The sequence below is a fragment of the Arachis hypogaea genome, chromosome 20, assembly GCF_003086295.3.
Source record: "Arachis hypogaea cultivar Tifrunner chromosome 20, arahy.Tifrunner.gnm2.J5K5, whole genome shotgun sequence".
Lineage (NCBI taxonomy): Eukaryota > Viridiplantae > Streptophyta > Magnoliopsida > Fabales > Fabaceae > Arachis > Arachis hypogaea.
This window is the reverse complement of record NC_092055.1, coordinates 26,763,933-26,782,498: the sequence shown is the minus strand read 5'-3', so window position 1 is coordinate 26,782,498 and position 18,566 is coordinate 26,763,933.

The window sequence follows — 18,566 nt, the reverse complement described above, 5'->3', positions numbered from 1 at the left end:
GGTGCCAGACTGGGCGTTTAACGCCCATTCTGCTACCCTTACTGGCGTTTAAACGCCAGTAGGTTTCTCCTCAAGGGTGTTCTGTTTTTCATTCTGTTTTTCCTTCTGTTTTTGCTTTTTCAATTGTTTTTGTGACTTCACATGATCATCAACCTACAGAAAACATAAAATAATAATAGAAAATAGAAATTTAACATAGATAAGTAAAAATTGGGTTGCCTCCCAACAAGCACTTCTTTAATGTCAATAGCTTGACAGTGGCTCTCATGGAGCCTCACAGATGTTCAGAGCAATGTTGGAACCTTCCAACACCAAACTTAGAATTTGATTGTGGCCTCCCAACACCAAACTTAGAGTTTGACTGTGGGGGCTCTATTTGACTCTGTATTGAGAGAAGCTCTTCGTGCTTCCTCTCCATGGTGACAGAGGGATATCCTTGAGCTTTAAACACAAGGGAGTCTCCATTCACTTGAATGATCAATTCTCCTCTGTCAACATCCATCACAGCTTTTGCTGTGGCTAGGAAGGGTCTGCCAAGGATGATGGATTCATCCATACACTTCCCAATCTCTAGGATTATGAAATCAGCAGGGATGTAATGGTCTTCAACCTTTACCAAGACATCCTCTACAAGTCCATAAGCCTGTTTCTTTGAATTGTCTGCCATCTCCAGTGAGATTCTTGCAGCTTGTACCTCAATGATCCCTAGCTTCTCCACTACAGAGAGAGGCATAAGGTTTATGCTTGACCCTAGGTTACACAGAGCCTTCTCAAAGGTCATGATGCCTATGGTACAAGGGATTGAGAACTTTCCAGGGTCCTGTCTCTTTTGAGGTAATCTCTGCCTAGTCAAGTCATCCAGTTCTTTGATGAGCAATGGAGGTTCATTCTCCCAAGTCTCATTACCAAACAACTTGGCATTTAGCTTCATGATTGCTCCAATGTACTTAGCAACTTGCTTTTCAGTGACATCTTCATCCTCTTCAGAGGAAGAATACTCATCAAAGTTTATGAAAGGCAGAAGTAAATTCAATGGAATCTCTATGGTCTCAAAATGAGCCTCAGATTCCCATGGTTCCTCAGTAGGGAACTCCATTGAGGTCAGTGGGCGTCCATTGAGGTCTTCCTCAGTGGGAATCACTGCCTCTTCCTCCTCTCCAAGTTTGGCCGTGTGGGTTGTGGTTATGGCCTTACACTCTCTTTTTGGATTCTCTTCTGTATTGCTAGGGAGAGTGCTAGGAGGGAGTTCAGTAATTTTCTTACTCAGCTGACCCAATTGTGCCTCCAAATTTCTAATGGAGGACCTTGTTTCAGTCATGAAACTTTGAGTGGTTTTGATTAGATCAGAGACAATGGTTGTTAAGTCAGAGGGGCTCTGCTTAGAATTCTCTGTCGGTTGCTGAGAAGATGATGGAAAAGGCTTGCTATTGCTAAACCTGTTTCTTCCACCATTATTGTTGTTGAAACCTTGTTGAGGTCTCTGTTGATCCTTCCATGAGAGATTTGGATGATTTCTCCATGAAGGATTATAGGTGTTTCCATAGGATTCTCCCATGTAATTCACCTCTTCCATTGCTTGGTTCTCAGGGTCATAAGCTTCTTCTTCAGAGGAAGCTTCCTTAGTACTGCCTGTTGCTGCTTGCATTTCAGACAGACTCTGAGAAATTATATTGACTTGTTGGGTCAATATTTTATTCTGAGCCAATATGGCATTCAAAGTATCAATCTCAAGGACTCCTTTCTTCTGAGTTGTCCCATTATTCACAGGATTCCTTTCAGAAGTGTACATGAATTGGTTATTTGCAACCATTTCAATGAGTTTTTGAGCTTTTGCAGGCATCTTCTTCAGATGAAGAGATCCTCCAGCAGAGCTATCCAATGACATCTTGGATAGTTCGGACAGACCATCATAGAAGATTCCTATGATGCTCCATTCTGAAAGCATGTCAGAAGGGCACCTTCTGATCAATTGCTTGTATCTCCCCCAAGCTTCATAGAGGGATTCTCCTTCCTTTTGTCTGAAGGTTTGGACTTCCACTCTAAGCTTGCTCAATTTTTGAGGTGGAAAGAACTTTTCCAAGAAAGCATTGACTAGCTTTTCCCAAGAGTTCAGGCTTTCTTTAGGTTGTAAATCCAACCCTGTCCTAGCTCTGTCTCTTACAGCAAAAGGAAAAGGCATAAGTCTGTAGACTTCAGGGTCAACCCCATTGGTCTTGACAGTGTCACAGATTTACAAGTACTCAGCTAAGAACTTATGAGGATCTTCCAATGGAAGTCCATGAAACTTGCAATTCTGTTGCATTAGAGAAACTAATTGAGGCTTAAGCTCAAAGTTATTTGCTCCAATGGTAGGGATAGAGATGCTTCTCCCATAGAAATCAAGAGTAGGTGCAGTAAAGTCACCAAGCACCTTCCTTGCATTGTTGGCATTGTTGTTTTCGGCTGCCATAGTGTCTTCTTCTTTGAAGAGCTCTGTTAGGCCTTCTAAAGAGAATTGTTCTTTAGCTTCTCTTAGCTTTCTCTTCAAGGTCCTTTCAGGTTCAGGATCAGCTTGAACAAGTATGCCTTTATCTTTGTTCCTGCTCATATGAAAGAGAAGAAAACAAGAAAGTAGGGAATCCTCTATGTCACAGTATAGAGATTCTTTGAGGTGTCAGAGGAAAAGAAGAATAGAAGGAGGAGGTAGATGGAGGAGAATTCGAACATATAAAGAAGGAGAAAGTTCGAATTGTACCTTGAGGAGGAGTCTTAGTCCTTTAAATAGAAGGATGTGAAAAGAGGGGAAGAATTTTCGAAAATTAATTAAAATATTTTAAAAAGAAATTTGAAAATTTGATTGAGATTTTCGAAAACTAAGATTGGGAAAGAAATAAAGTGATTTTTGAAAAAGATTTTGAAATTAGAAAAAGATATGATTGAAAAAAATTAATTTTGAAAAAGATGTGATTGAAAAGATATGTTTGAAAAGATATGATTGAAAATCAATTTAGAAAAAGAAAATTTTTAAAATTAAAGTTGATTACTTGACTATCAAGAAATTAAAAGATATGATTCTTAAAATCTAAAGTTTGATCCTTTCTTAATAGGCAAGTAACAACTTGAAAAATTTTTTGAAGTAAATCTTTAATTGAAGCAAGGATTTTTGAAAATAGTAAAAATAAATATAAAATGGAAAGAAATTGATTTTGAAAGAGATATGATTGAAAAGATATGATTTGAAAAAGATTTGATTTTGAAAAATTATGAAAACTTGAAAAAAAATGTGAATTAAAAACAAAATCTTTCCTCTAGTGTCATCCTGGCGTTAAACGCCCAGAATGGTGCCCATTCTGGCGTTTAACGCCCAAATCTCTACCTTTTTGGGCGTTAAATGCCCAGCCAGGTACCCTGACTGGCGTTTAAACGCCAGTTTTCCTTCTTCACTGGGCGTTTTGAACGCCCAGCTTTTTCTGTTTGATTCCTCTGCTGAATGTTCTGAATCTTCAATTCTCTGTATTATTGACTTGAAAAGACATAGTTTAAAAATATTTTTTGAATTTTTGATGATGAGAAATGATAAAAATGCAACTAAGATCAAGTAAACAATGCATGCAAGACACCAAACTTAAAAGTTTGTATACTAAGGACTATAACAGTGTAAAAACGCATGTAAGAAACAATAAAACATACAAAACAAGAGAATTTAAAGATCAAAACAATGAAATCATCAAGAACAACTTGAAGATCAATGAAGAACAATATGTATAATTTTTCGAAAATTAGAAGGATAAAGACATGCAATTGACACCAAACTTAAAATTAGACAATAGACTCAAACAAGAAACATAAAATATTTTTTTGGTTTTATGATTTTAAAATTTTTTTGTATTTTCGAAACTTATATGGAAAAAAAAATAAAGAGAATCAAAACTTTTAATAAGAATTCCAGGAATCATGCAATGTTAGTCTAAAGCTTCAGTCTAAAAAGGATTAGACATGTTTGGCCAAGCTTCAGCAGGACATTACATTCAATAGCTAAATTGATGAGAATCAATCAGCTTTTGTGATGATAAGAATATCACCTTGAAACTCTAGAATTCATTCTCAAAAATTCTGAAAAGTACCTAATCTAAGCAACAAGATGAACCGTCAGTTGTCCAAACTTGAACAATCCCCGGCAACGGCGCCAAAAACTTGGTGCACAAAATTATGATCATCAACAATGGTGCCAAAGGACTTGGAGCTATCAAACGTGAATCACACTTTGTCACAATTTCGCACAACTAACCAGCAAGTGCACTGGGTCGTCCAAGTAATAAACCTTACGTGAGTAAAGGTCGATCCCACGGAGACTGTCGGCTTGAAGCAAGCTATGGTCATCTTATAAATCTCAGTCAGGCGGATTCAAATGGTTATGGAGTTTAAGGTGATGAAAATAAACATAAAATAAAGATAGAGATACTTATGTAATTCATTGGTGGATTTCAGATAAGCGTATGAAGATGCTTTGTTCCCCTTGAACCTCTGCTTTCCTATTGCCTTCTTCCAATCATTCATACTCCTTTCCATGGCAAGCTTTATGTTGGGCATCACCGTTGTCAATGGCTACATCCCGTCCTCTCAGTGAAAATGGTCCTGATGCTCTGTCACAACATCGGCTAATCAGCTGTCGGTTCTCGATCATGTCGGAATAGGATCCATTGATCCTTTTGCGTCTGTCACACGCCCCACAATCGCCAGTTTTAAGCTTGTCACAGTCATCCCTTCCCAGATCCTACTCAGAATACCACAGACAAGGTTTAGACGTTTCAGATCTCAGGAATGGCTGCCATTAATTCTAGCCTATACCACGAAGGTTCCAATTTGAGATTAGAAACCCAAGAGATACGCATTCAAGCCATTGCTAGTAGAACAGAGGTGGTTGTCAGGCACATGCTCATAGGTGAGAATGATGATGAGTGTCACGGATCATCACATTCATCAAGTTGAAGAACGAATGAATATCTTGGAGAAGAAATAGACTTGAGTTGAATAGAAAAACAATAGTACTTTGTATTAATTCATGAAGAACAGCAGAGCTCCACACCTTAATCTATGATGTGTAGAAACTCCACCATTGAAAATACATAAGAACAAATAGTGTAAGCATGGCCGAATGGCCAGCCTCAAAGGTCTAAGGACTAAACGTCCCAAGATGAAAATACAATAGCAAAAGGTCCTATTTATAGAGAACTAATAGCCTAGGGTTTACAGAAATCAGTAATTAATGCAGAAATCTTCTTCCGGGCCCACTTGGTGTGTGCTTGGGCTGAGCATTGAAGCTTTCATGTGTAGAGACTTTTCTTGGAGTTAAACGCCAGCTTTTGTGCCAGTTTGGGCGTTTAACTCCAGCTTTTGTGCCAGTTTTGGAGTTAAACGCCAGAATTCTTGAGCTGACTTGGAACGCCTATTTGGGCCATCAAATCTTGGGCAAAGTATAGACTATTATATATTTCTGGAAAGCCCAGGATGTGTACTTTCCAACGCAATTAAGAGTGCGCCAATTGGGCTTCTGTAGCTCCAGAAAATCTACTTTGAGTGAAGGATGGTCAGAATCCAACAGCATCTGCAGTCCTTTTTCAGCCTCTGAATCAGATTTTTCCTCAGGTCCCTCAATTTCAGCCAGAAAATACCTGAAATCACAGAAAAACACACAAACTCATAGTAAAGTCTAGAAGAGTGATTTTTAAATAAAAACTAATAAAAATATAATAAAAACTAATTAAAATATACTAAAAACATACTAAAAACAATGCCAAAAAGCGTATAAATTATCCGCTCATCAGTTGTGCACTGTCCTCTTTGGCATCAATTTCGAATTTCTCAGCATAATCCTTTACAGCTCTCGATTCCCATGGAGGTTCAGCATCTCCTAAATCTTCAACCACTTCTTCCTCTACAACTATCATGGCTTCATCCACTTGTTCCAATACAAAGCCATGCTCCTCATTGTCCACCGAAGTTTCTAGTGTTTCCTTCATGCTACGCTCTTCTTTTAATTTTCCACATGCAGCCATGGGAGTATTTTGAGTGCTCAGATGTCGGGAAGCTATTATATTTACTACCTCAGTTAAGGCAGTAGTGAGTTCCAATACACCCCTTTGAATCCTCGCTTTCCCTTGAAGAAGAACACGAAGTTTGTCATTCATTGGAGGTTGGGGTGGGTATGAGGGTTCATTGGTTGGGGAAGAGGGTTCAAAATAAGAATGTGGTGGTTCTTGGGAGTAATTGGAATGGAATTGTGGTAGATAAGGGTCATACGGTGGTGAATGGTGAAAAGGAGCTTGTGAGTGTGGTGGTTCAAAGCTACGTTGAGAGGATGGTCTATAAGCACAGGGTGGGGCTTGTTGGTAATTACAAGGGGGTCCACCATGTCTATCAGCTTGGTATGCATTGTAGAGTGGTCCTTGCCCATGATATCTTGGAGGGTGTTGTTGCCTAAAGGGTTGATCAGGGCCTCTTGGCTCCGTCCATCTTTGATTGCTTAGACCTTGATGCATATTCCTATTATAGCTTCCACTCCTTTCAACAGATTTAGAACCAAACTCAAAGCGAGAGGGGTGAGAATTCATAGTAGCTAATAGAAATAAAAGGGAAAAACAAAAACAAATAAACAAATAAAAGAAAAATATTTACAATAACCAATAATAAGGCACACGTTTGCAATTCTCCGGCAACGGCGCCATTTTAACGAAGTGGATGCTTGACGGTTTAGAATTCAGAATAAATTCTCGTTGCAAGTATAGCTTCTAAACCAACAGAAAATCCTTTCGTACAAATATTTTGGTTGTCACAAGTAATAAACCCCTTTTAAAATTGATAACCAAAGTATTTAAACATCGGGTCGTCTTCTCAAGGAACTGCAGGGAGGTATGTTCTTATTATTGGTTATGAGTTTTGTAAATTGGGGTTTTGAAAGTAAGGAACAAGTAATTTAAATGAAAAATAAAATAAATAAATAAATATAAAATAAACTCTTGGCAAGGTATGAAAATTCGGAAGTCCTATCCTAGTTACTTCCTATGAGAATTGAAGTTAATCCCACTTAGTTAACCTTTACGAAAGCAAGGGAAAGTCAAGTGAACTAATTAGTTAGATTCCCAAGTCCTAGCCAACTCCTAAGGAAAGACTAGAGTTAGTGGAATTCCAGTCAATTAGCCGACATAACAATCAATCATGATAAGTTGATAACTCAAGAGCTTCCAGTTAATCAATTAAAGCCAAGAATATAAAAAGCTAAATAAGAATCATAAATCTGAAATACCTCAATTGCATTAATAAGGGAAAATCAATCTAAACATAAAGAGTTCATAAGCCAATTTGGCAACATAAGTAATTAAATGAGAGCATTAAAGTATCTGAAAGTAAAAGAGAAATATAAAGTAAAGGAAATATTGAACCTAATGAAGAGTTGAAATCCTAAATCCTTTAAGAGGAATCCTAATCCTAAAACCTAAGAGAGTGGAGAGAACCTCTCTCTCTAAAAACTACATCTAAACTATGAAAAGTGAATAATAATCGCCCTGCTCTGAATGGATTCATTCCCCCACTTTATAACCTCTAATCTGTGCTTTCTGAACTTAGATCTGGGCCAAAAAGGGCTTCAGAAATCGCTGGGAGCATTTTCTGCAGTTTCTGGTGCATGGCGTCTGTCACGCGTCCGCGTGGGTCACGCGGTCGCGTCATCTGGGAGTTTTCTTTATCACGCGTTCGCTTCGGTCACGCATACGCGTCATTTGTGTTCTGCTCAGGGCACGCGTTCGCGTCAGTCACGCGTTCGCGTTGCTGCCTTTTCGCGCTGGGCATGCGGCCGCGTCATCCATGCATTCGCGTCGCTGCCAATTTCTTCAAAAACTCCATTTTGTATTTTCCTTCCAGTTCTGTATGTTTTCTTTCCATCCTTTAAGTCATTCCTACCTTAGGAGATCTGAAACTACTTAACACACAAATCACGGCATCGAATGGTAATAAAGGGTAATTAAAATTGATAATTTTTAAGCATAGGAAACATGTTTTTCACATATATCACATAATAAGGAAGGAAAAGTAAAACCATGCAATTTACATGAATAAGTGAGTGAAGGATTGAATAAATCACTTAAATTGAGCACAAAATATATCATGAAATATGGGTTTATCAGTTCTTCATTCCCAATTGGATTTGCCACATTGGCATTAGCAGCATGATTATTATGATCCATGTGGGACTCTGCAGCTTTGTAAAGTCTTGCTTGTTGTAAACGCCATCTAAAAGTCCTTTCGGGTTCAGGATCAAAGTCTAAAAGAGGTTCATTGTCCCTGTTCCTGCTCAGAAATAGACAGAAGACAAGAAAAGATGGGACTCTCTACGTCAGAGTGTAGAGAATTCCCAGTGGGGTAACTTGTATAAAATAATAAAATAAAAATACTTACCACTTAATACAAGAAAATTCGAAAATAATGATTAAAAGGATGCTAGAAAATTTTGATTTTTCAGTGAAATTAAACAGAAAAATTAAAATAAAATTAAATAGGCAACACTAAACTTAATTTTAGAAATTAAGGACAAATAATAATAACAAAATTCGAAAATAATAAAGCCAAAATTAAATAAAATTAAAACTAAAATGCCTAATCTAAGCAATCAAACAACTAACAGTTGTCAATCACAGTCAATTCTCGACAACGGCGCCAAAAACTTGGCGTGGAATTTAAACCACAAGCTAACCGCAAGTGCACCAGGTCGTACCAAGTAGTACCTCAGGTGAATGAGGGTCGATCCCATGAGGATTGATGGACTAAGAAACAATGGTTAAGTGATTTACTTAGTTAGGCAAACAGAAAATGGTATTCGAAGGTTCAAAAGTATTAACAGTGAATTCAAGATATCAGAAAGCAAGCAGTAAACAAGTTGTGAATAATATATGGAGAAATAGTTAAGGATTCAGAGATATCTATTTTTCGGATTGACTTTTCTTACTAACTATTTTAATCATGCAAGATTTAATTCATGGCAAACTATGTGACTAAACCCTAATTCCTTAGACCTTTTTAGTCTCCTCTAAAATTCATCAACTGCCAATTCCTTGGTCACTTAATTCCAATTAGAAAGTGAAGTTCAATTCTAGTTTATATGCCACAGAAATCCTAATTACCCAAATATAAGAGGATTATATGTCAAGTATCCCGTTAATTCCAGATAATTAGAAATTTAGGAGAAATTATTTTCAAGCTGTTGTTCAAGTAAAGAGCTTTTCCAAGTTATACAAGAACTCAATTAGAACAAGGGTCATATTTTCGTTCCCCTCAAATTCATAAGATAAAGAACGAAAACAATTCTTGAATTATAAATCAGTACATGAATTAAAATAGAAAAATAATCTTATCAATCCATACAATAGACAGAGCTCCTAACCTTAACAGTGGAGGTTTAGCTGCTCATGGTTCGGAGAGAAAACTAGGATTCTGAAAAATTGTAAGCTGCGGAATGAGGTTGAAGAGAAGAGAAGAGCCCGAAGGGCTGATTCTTTTCCCTTTTATATATAATCCTAATTAATGTAAAATATATCTAAAACTAAAATAATATCTTTTTCTAATTTTAATAATAAAAGTTAAATCAAAATTTGCAACGCCTTCAGTTGTAATGCATCCTGGGATGAGTGGGGACCATTGGGCTCATTAAGGTCCACGCTGAACTTGGAAATTCTCAAGTTAAAAGTGGAGGAGGCAGTGGCTACTCCTTTGCTTTTCTTGAGTCCATGCTGAACATGGATATTCCCAAGTTCAAAGTGGAGTGGTACGTGTAACTTCCTTTGGTGTCTTCAAGCTGGCGCTGAACTTGGAAGGAGCCAAGTTCAGCGTAGAGGAGGCAGAGCAAATTCCCTTGGCATTTTTCACGTTGGCACTGAACTTGACCATTGTCAAGTTTGGCATGGAGATGGCCGAACGAAATAGAAAAAAGGGTATAATATTATATATCATTGGAAAGCTCTGAAAGTTAGATTTCCAATGCCTCTAAAACCACGTCAATTGGACCTCTGTAGCTCAAGTTATTTCTGTTTGAGTGCAAGGAGGTCGGGGTTCACAGCATCATTCACTTTCTTCCTTTTATGCTACAAAACTCTGTCAAATCCATCCAAATGCTACCTGAAATAAACAGAAATTGCAAACAATTCAAAGTAGCATTCATAGTGGCTAAAAGTAATTAAATCTTGATTAAACTTAGTAATTCAAGTGCAAAATCACTAGGAAAAGATAGAGAAGATGCTCACGCATCACCACTACACAAACAGCCCTCATAACAGTTAGGTTATGGATAGTGGGTTACCTTTTTTGCCTTATTCACATGGTCGTGTGGGTTGTGGCCATTCTGTTTGCGAATTACATAGTTGTTTACTTGCTTTCCTTATCTGGTCGTGTGCATGTACCTTCACTAAGTGAAAGCGATGCACGTGGTAATTGTTTTGTCTCCATTCTGAAACAAACAATATTCCACAAGAAGGCACTAATGTTCAATCATTCGCATATTTTTACTTTGTTCTCTTCCAAAATATTTGTGTGCCACGTGGGTTCCATTGGTGTCCGGCTAGCGACGACGCATTATTCAGTTGGGGGTGGCGACGGAAGCCACCGTTTTCCAAGGGCTTCGAGGTCTGCCCCTGCGCCCCCTACTCAACAGTACGTTACTTCAACCTATTTTCTGAATCACATCGAAATAGGTCAAGAAATTAATTTTAAATTTAAAGCCATCAATGTCAACTGATTTTAATAATTTAAAGTAGGTATTTTAGAAGAAAGTTAGACACTAAAGATAAGGCACATTAGAATTGGTTGTGAAGTTGACCGAAAAATCAGTAACCAAAACTTTAAAACGGTGCGGGCCCAAAGAGGAAAAAAATATGTGGGCCGCTAGGGGTAGGAATTGGAATCAGGTAATAATTAGCATCACTAGTCCCAACGCATATCAACAGAGTTTAAATTGTAATTAATATAAATACATTAAAATCTTGTTTCAGTTTCCAATCCAACTGTGAGCTCTGCCTTGGAAACCCGGACACTGTCACTTCCATTCTGCGAACGAAGACTCGAGTTGGCACGGCCATTCCTTTACTTAACCATCGAGTATTTCTAGGAAAACACGTGAACCCAACAAAAGAAGTAGGCAAAAGTGTTTATCCGTGGTCAAGACACGCGTCGAAGCGAATAACAGTGCGTTGTTGGTATTCTTCAGGTCCCCACCCCTTCCCCCATCCAGGCATCGAAAAAGGTAAAAATAAAGTGTAATGGAGGTGATGATTCTGGATGGCCGGAACCTCCAAGCTCTACACCCCTAGTGGGCGACGGTCGGGACAGGCCGTATGTCCGCTTAATCTACTCCCATGTGACATCTGGGTGAGGGTTGCCACGGAGGTCGCATATAACTCAATACAAAGCCTTTTAAACTTCGAGGCGACATGCAAGGTGTTTCTGGATACTGGGCGGTCGGACGTCATATACAAGCATGCCATGGTGTGGAACATACCATTGGTTTCCTCTCTAAGGTACCCGGGCCGGGCGGACAGAAGGTTTATAGATCAGTGCATCGATGCGGGGAATCCGGACTCAATTCTCAGGGACAGATTGCATGAGTATTTCTTTATTGCCCGACGTCACGTCGGAATGGATCTACTTACCAGGGCTGCATCGGAGGGCAACGTGGAGGCCGGTTACATATGTTTCATGCTGCTAATGTGAAACCACCAAGACGACATCGACGTGAGACGCGGCGTCGATCTGTTTGAAGTTATCCTTACATCTGGGAAGGTCCACAGGTGCAGGGAGATGTTCACGGACGTCTTCGCAGAGCGTTGGGTCAGCGTGACACCTTCGGACCCTAGACAACCCGTGACCTATCGATCCCCCATGCATGTGCCCTACGCGAGGCATCATGCGTAAAGCTCACGACGTCTCGGGTGTATCGTGTGTCCAGTGCCTAGCCGATCACAAGGTTAGCGAATTCCTGGCTATGTTTCGACAACCTTGAACTGCGATAGTTACTCTTTTGATTGTGTGTCGGGTATTGTAGATGAAGAAGAATTTTTCGTGGCCACAGATATGTACCCAGGAAATTCCAGATGCATTCAACGCTTGAGGTCGACGATTACTTTTTTTCCTCTTTTGCTATCATGAATGTTCCCGAAAAAAAAGGGTGATATAAATTAGGAGGAGCTACGTAGTTTAATACCCGATGTCGTAATTTAATTGTCGTTTGCATCAATTTATTCGTGTCATGATGCATTCTCATCGAGTTGTGTGTTCCGAATTGTTTCATAATTTTAAGCTAACCAGGACGTTGTCAATGTTTCATTTCTTCCATAAACACACATCAAAACAGTACATTCACGGCACATATGCACCCTAAACTGAGAACATCAACACACCAAGTAAAAGATCAAACACCAAATATATAAACATAAATACAAATAGCGAAGTTCCTTAAGGCGATGAAGGATAACGGACAACGAAAGATAGTTCACGAGCATCCACACCAAGTCAAATAGCTCCCATACCCTTCTCGACACTGGTGAACATCTCGTCCTGGTTGTCTCCCTCTGCCGATTATGCAGGATCAAGGCTCCTTCGCCACGCCGGGAATTTATTCCCCTCCTCCATCTCTGCGACCCTCACCCGCAGTGCATCCAACTTTGCAAACTCAAGTTGCTCCTGGTGACGAAGGTCTTCGACCTTTGTCATCAGGTCACTTCCCTGTTTTTCCTACTGCTGAATGGGCATGTCAAAGTTGTGCACCCTTTCACGCAACAACGCGTGCATCCCACGCATGGCCTGCTCGGCCTCCTGGACCTGTAACTCCTTTGCCTTCAACTTGACTTCGACGGTCAGATGCGCCATCTTCGACACACTCAGTAGTTCACGGAGCGTATCAACTTTGTCATTGAGAATTTCTTCCCTCTTGACCATGGCAGCCTCAGACAGTGTCCAGTTCGTATTTTTCTCGTCCCCATGCAAGAGGCTGAACATCTCGTTGATCGAGAGTTCGGCAAGATCGTTTGCAACGAGGGTCTTGGTTGGTTCCGCTCCCGAATCTTGAGACATTCTCGTTTTTTGTTCGTGTTTTTTTCTCCAGGGGTGTTGTTTGTTACTGAAAACCATCTCGTATCCAATGCGGGAGGCGTATATAGTACACTAGTCGCACGTTATGGGCGAGACTTCGATCGCACGTCTCGGCCCAAAATGGCTAAATTAAATCCGTCTGTTTCTTTTTTTTTGACGTATGTGTAATAATTTAATATTAAAATAATACTATAAAAACTAAATCGTCTTGATAAATGATAGGAAAAAAATAATTCCACCCTAATAAATAAAAGGGGGCAAAAATTTGCTGACAATCCCTCTGCTACAAATTACAGGGATCCTAGGATTTGACAACAAATGTGTACATCCGCGAACTCAAGTACATCCTGCAGACCCTTGATTCTAGGTTGACTCTTCGGGATCACCTTCTTCGAATGGTGATTGCGCCAACTGAACACCACGGCGAACATCCGTACATTTATACCTCTCCTCCAACGCAGCTAGCCTCAGACCTAATTCCTCCTACTTGGCGACCTCAACTAGTCCCCACTGATGGAGCCTATCAATCTCTGCCTTCAATGCATCTTCCTTTCCTTTTCCACCATTCGCTGGATTATCACCTCATTCTTGTGCCTCACGAGACCAAGCAACATTTCCATCCCCTGCAATGCCCTCCCCACTTCCTCCATGTATTGTGCCCTTGACCTCAACTTGACGTCTGCGGTTAACTGCGCCATCTTTGCCATGCTCAGTTCTGCGCGAAGCGTCTGGATTGTACCATTCAGATCATCCTCCCTTTTCACAAGTGCAGCCTCAACCATATCACACTCTGAACAAATTTCATCCCTGCGGATAATGTCAATCAGATCCTGATGGACAGTTCCGCGAGATCATCGGTGTTCATGAGCTGGGATCGTTCTGGCACGGATGGAAGCGACATGCGCAGCTAGTTAGTTGTAAACGCCGGGTTTGTGATAGACAACGCAAGACACCTATCCTCGTAGTGTTGGAGGGGTGCAAAACGGGTGTTGTAAATTATAAAGCGCATGTGACCTAAATGTATCTTCCTTAATACGTTTTGCACAGTTACTGAGGATCGTCTTCCCCTAGCCAACCAGAAAAACCAGCCCCTTATTTGTAACTCGCCAAACTTTGGTTTTTTTCCCAAGGGAGAATATAATGATTGCAAATGCGCGTGTGACTTAATCCTTTTTGTGCCTCCATGAAGTTAAGCTCACACACCTCGGGATCTCATCGGGGGCCGTGTCCATGTGGACAGTCGGACAGAACAGTTGACTTTTCCAAGATCACCCCTTTCATTTTTTGTAGAAATTATTTTTATAAATGGCATTTTGTTTTGTGGAGATATTCTTAGGATTTTTTTCAGAAATAAAATAAAAAAATTTTATATCTCCATAAACACCATTTCTGGAGACGATGATAATGGTTGCCATTGTTGCTCTTGACAAATGTGGCCCATTCAGGCTAAAATACCAACTGCTAAATAGTATCCCATAGTATAATTATTACCATTAATAGTATAATTTACCTCCAGAGCACGATCATTTAGATTATGGATGAAAATGGAAAATGTGTGTTTGTGAATTTTGATTTTGTGGTTGGAATATAGGAAATTGATTATTATAAGGAACTTGAAATTTGAAATTAGAAAGATTTTGTGGATTTGGATTTTGAAATGTATTTTAATTATTATAATTATTACTAAATTAATTATAATTTAATTATTTAATATAATTATTTATTTAAATAATAACTTGCCATTGGTTATCATAAGTCCCCATTCAGAGGGACTCACTTCTCTTGAAAACCGTGTGGGAACCCTTCTCCACTTCTCTCCAACGGTTGGGGACTCTATTTGTCAGAAAAAGTATTATTGGAACTGAAGTGTTGGAGTTGCTCTAAATAGAGACTATGAGCAGTTCATTCCATTTTGGCAGCGAGAGCATCGTGTGTGATAATCTCCCCTTCCCCTATTACCGATCCCCCCTGGAAAAAAAATCGGAGTCGCGAAGACGAAAGAGGCAGAATAGGCGGAACCTCCGGAAAGAAGGGGCACGCACTCGTTCGAACCGAGTGTCTGCTATCCTTCTTCCGTTTGACATATGGGTCAGTATTGCATCGAGAATTGCGTCCACTTCAATTCAGGATCTGTTTAACATGCAGGTGAGTTGCAGGTTATTTGCAGCTATATGCAGTTCTGACGCTGTGTACAGGCATGCCTTGGTATCGGATTTGCCCATTGCTTGCTTCCTGTACTACTTTGGGCGGCCTACAATGAGATTTCTGCATCAATGCGCCACAGCGCAGAATCTGGCTGCTCTGCTCTGGGTCGGGATGACTGCTTTATTCTGGCTTGGCCACCACAGACGTGGTATAGAGACCCTTATCGAGGCAGCAGAGGTGGGCAATCTGGAGGCCTGCTATGTCTCTGCGATGCTGCTACTGTCGCTTGATGACAAGGACGAGGATGACATCCGCCGTGGATTTGAATTTTTTTGTGTGGTCCGTGCGTCCGGGACAGTTGAAAGGTGCAGAGAGGTCTTCACGCAGGTGTTCACGGTCCCGTGGACGGAGATGAACCTGGCGGACCCAATAGAGCCCGTAGCATGCCATTCTGGCAATTGCCTTACCCATGGAACCATGGATGTTGCAAGCAATTTGTCCAGTGTGTCGTGTGTGCAATGCCTGGCCAAATACGATGTGTAGAAGTTCTTGGCGGTTGTTTACGTTTAAGTAGTTTTCTAAACCCCGATGATCAATGCAGGGCAATTTTGGTGATGCTTCCCAACCTTGAGTTTGCATTTTTTTTTATAAATTTCACCTTTTCAATGTGCATGAGCATCCGCCCCTGGGTTGGATTATGTTTCCACCCTTTGATTAGAGATGTTTGGCATTTGATCTGTCGAGGACGATTAAATGAATCGTGTAACCTCCTGTATTTATTTGACATAAAGGTTGCGCCTTTTAATTTTTTGGGTCTCAACATTAGATCCCGATGCAACGATGTTTATTTTAATAATGTATTAAATCTACAAAAACTAAGTTAAGATTTATAATTATTAAAAAATAATAGAATAAGGGATAATATTGTAAGTATACCAAAGATGACACTTTCCTTCTTGACCCTATGGCCTAAGCCTACACCAAAGTTAACAAATTCCTTTCCATTATCTCCAGTGCGTTAGGACTGCATTGTGGCAGAAAAGAGGAAATGGACCCTTGGTATTATATGTGCGTTTGAGGTGCTTAATGCAAAATTCACCATTTTCTGTATTCATTATGCCTTAACGCTATGCGCCTATGCCATACTCGAATGGGCTGCTCGATGTGATCTTAACAGAGGTGTTATCATCACGGAGTTGACGGTGCAATAAAGTAAGTCGTCTTTAGTTGACAAGAACTTCCGTGCAACACCGAGTGAAAGGGGAAACACATCTACCAACGGTCAGAGGGATCCTCGGTCCTGAAAGGGACACGTTTAGTGAGGATAACGGGGTCAGTAAATTGGATTCAGATGGAATTGGACTGAGAATGAGGTATTTTATATGGCAAAATATGGGTGTTGTCAGGACATGAACTGGAAGTCCTCGTCGGTGGGATAAACCTGATAACTTATGGTCTGTGCTTATGGACCACCTTGGCAATGGTCGTGTTACTAGCTAACGCACTGCCACGAACAAGGAAAACGATTAACGTGTGACCCAGTGGGACGGTCGGGTTACTAAAACCCCATGAATTACCCATTGCTGGACTATGCAATCGATCTACAAAGGGAAGCACCCAGGAAACATTGCCAATACGAGCAAAAAACCACGAAAAGTAAACGAAATATATGGATATTTTATTTTATCGTATATTTTGATAATGTACTCTAGCTTAACAGACTAACGCTTAATCTTTCCCACATTTCAGGGTCGATGAATGTCCAACAAGGTCTCATACATACAAAGTAGAACACAAAATTCTTGACGCATGCCTAAAAAAGTCATTAATATTGTGCTCCAAATTAAAAGACCAAAAGACCATCCTCGAAAAGACCCACTGATATCCGTGCGAGCCGATGTCACCGTCCGTTGACAAATAATATCAACTCATAGTCGACGCGACACTTGACGCATGGGACAGTCCTGGAACCTTCGTAGCAGCGCCAATGTTGGTACTGGCTTACCTGACGGTGGTAGTTGTAGATGACTTTGGTCTTGTTCCGGGTCGGGCAACAAGGCGAATTACACACTAGAGTGTCTCCTATTTGGGGCATCTAAACTGCAGGCCGCGACGTACTCCTGAGAATCTTGGAGCATAATCTCATGCACTCCCGAAGCAGACCAGAGGCGTCAACCGAACGAAACCACTCCAGAGCTTGTTCCATGGCGCTCGTCTCGGTCTGCCGAAGAAAGATCACCAACGACGCGGTGTACTTGGCAGCATCATGGCCCTTTACTGCGGTAGAGCGCAGCAGATCCAACCCCGCATCAGGATAGCATCGAAAGAAGCACTCGCTTAGCCCTTCCCGAAACAGAAACTCCGGGTTACTGCTCTCCCTGCAACGATTGAAGAAAGCCACTGCTGCAGGATAACGGTCCTAAATCGTGGCCATGCCAATGGGAGACAATATGGAAATGCTGGCAAGCACTTGGCGCAGACGATAGAAATGCTGCGTCAGCCAGCAGGCGTTTTGTCGTAGGGAAAAACTCCGAAATAATTATGCCATCAATGGCGTCGTGTCGTCCCGGGGTTGGGAGGGACGTGCCGATGGAGACCACCATGGATACGTTGTCTGTGTGCCGGTTAATACTGTGCTGGTGGCTGGAATCTTATTTTGGTTGTACGTTATTATTCCACTCGTTATCTTGTATTGTTAAAAACTGTTTGTATATATTAATTCATCTATGAAAAAATGGTGTTATGTATGAAAAATCGGAGAGACAAGAAAAGGATACGTATGGGTGTACCGAGGCGCTGCATCGCGTCATTTGTAGAAGTGTAAAATACGAGTCTGGCATAAGTGGCGGAGGGAGCCCACGTCACCAGGGACTTCATGTTAGCCTTATGTGGGTACGTAGGGTGTGTTTTGCAAACGCGTTGGAGAGGATAAACGTACGATTAAGTTCTTTGAACACTGTTTCTTCTTTATGATGGGCAATCTTTTTCTCTCTAAAAGCAGACGCCATTTTACCACCTAAAAGCACGTTTGCAGCAAAAAATTATTGCTTCTGTGTTTATTTTCAACGTGAATTTATTTTGATGATCAATGTAACAATTTTTTTCAAAAGAATTTTCAGATTTTATTTAGGTCGTTTTAAAAAATAATTTTTTTTATCTATTTAGTACGTTGGAGGTATTCTACTTCGCTCTTGTTCGTGGTCGCCAATCCACACGGCTGCCAAGAGTCGATATGTGGGGGCTTTTTGGGACCAATGAGACCCGTCTCGGTGAGGTTGAAAGAGAATGCACGGCAAATTTAGAATTGCGCCACG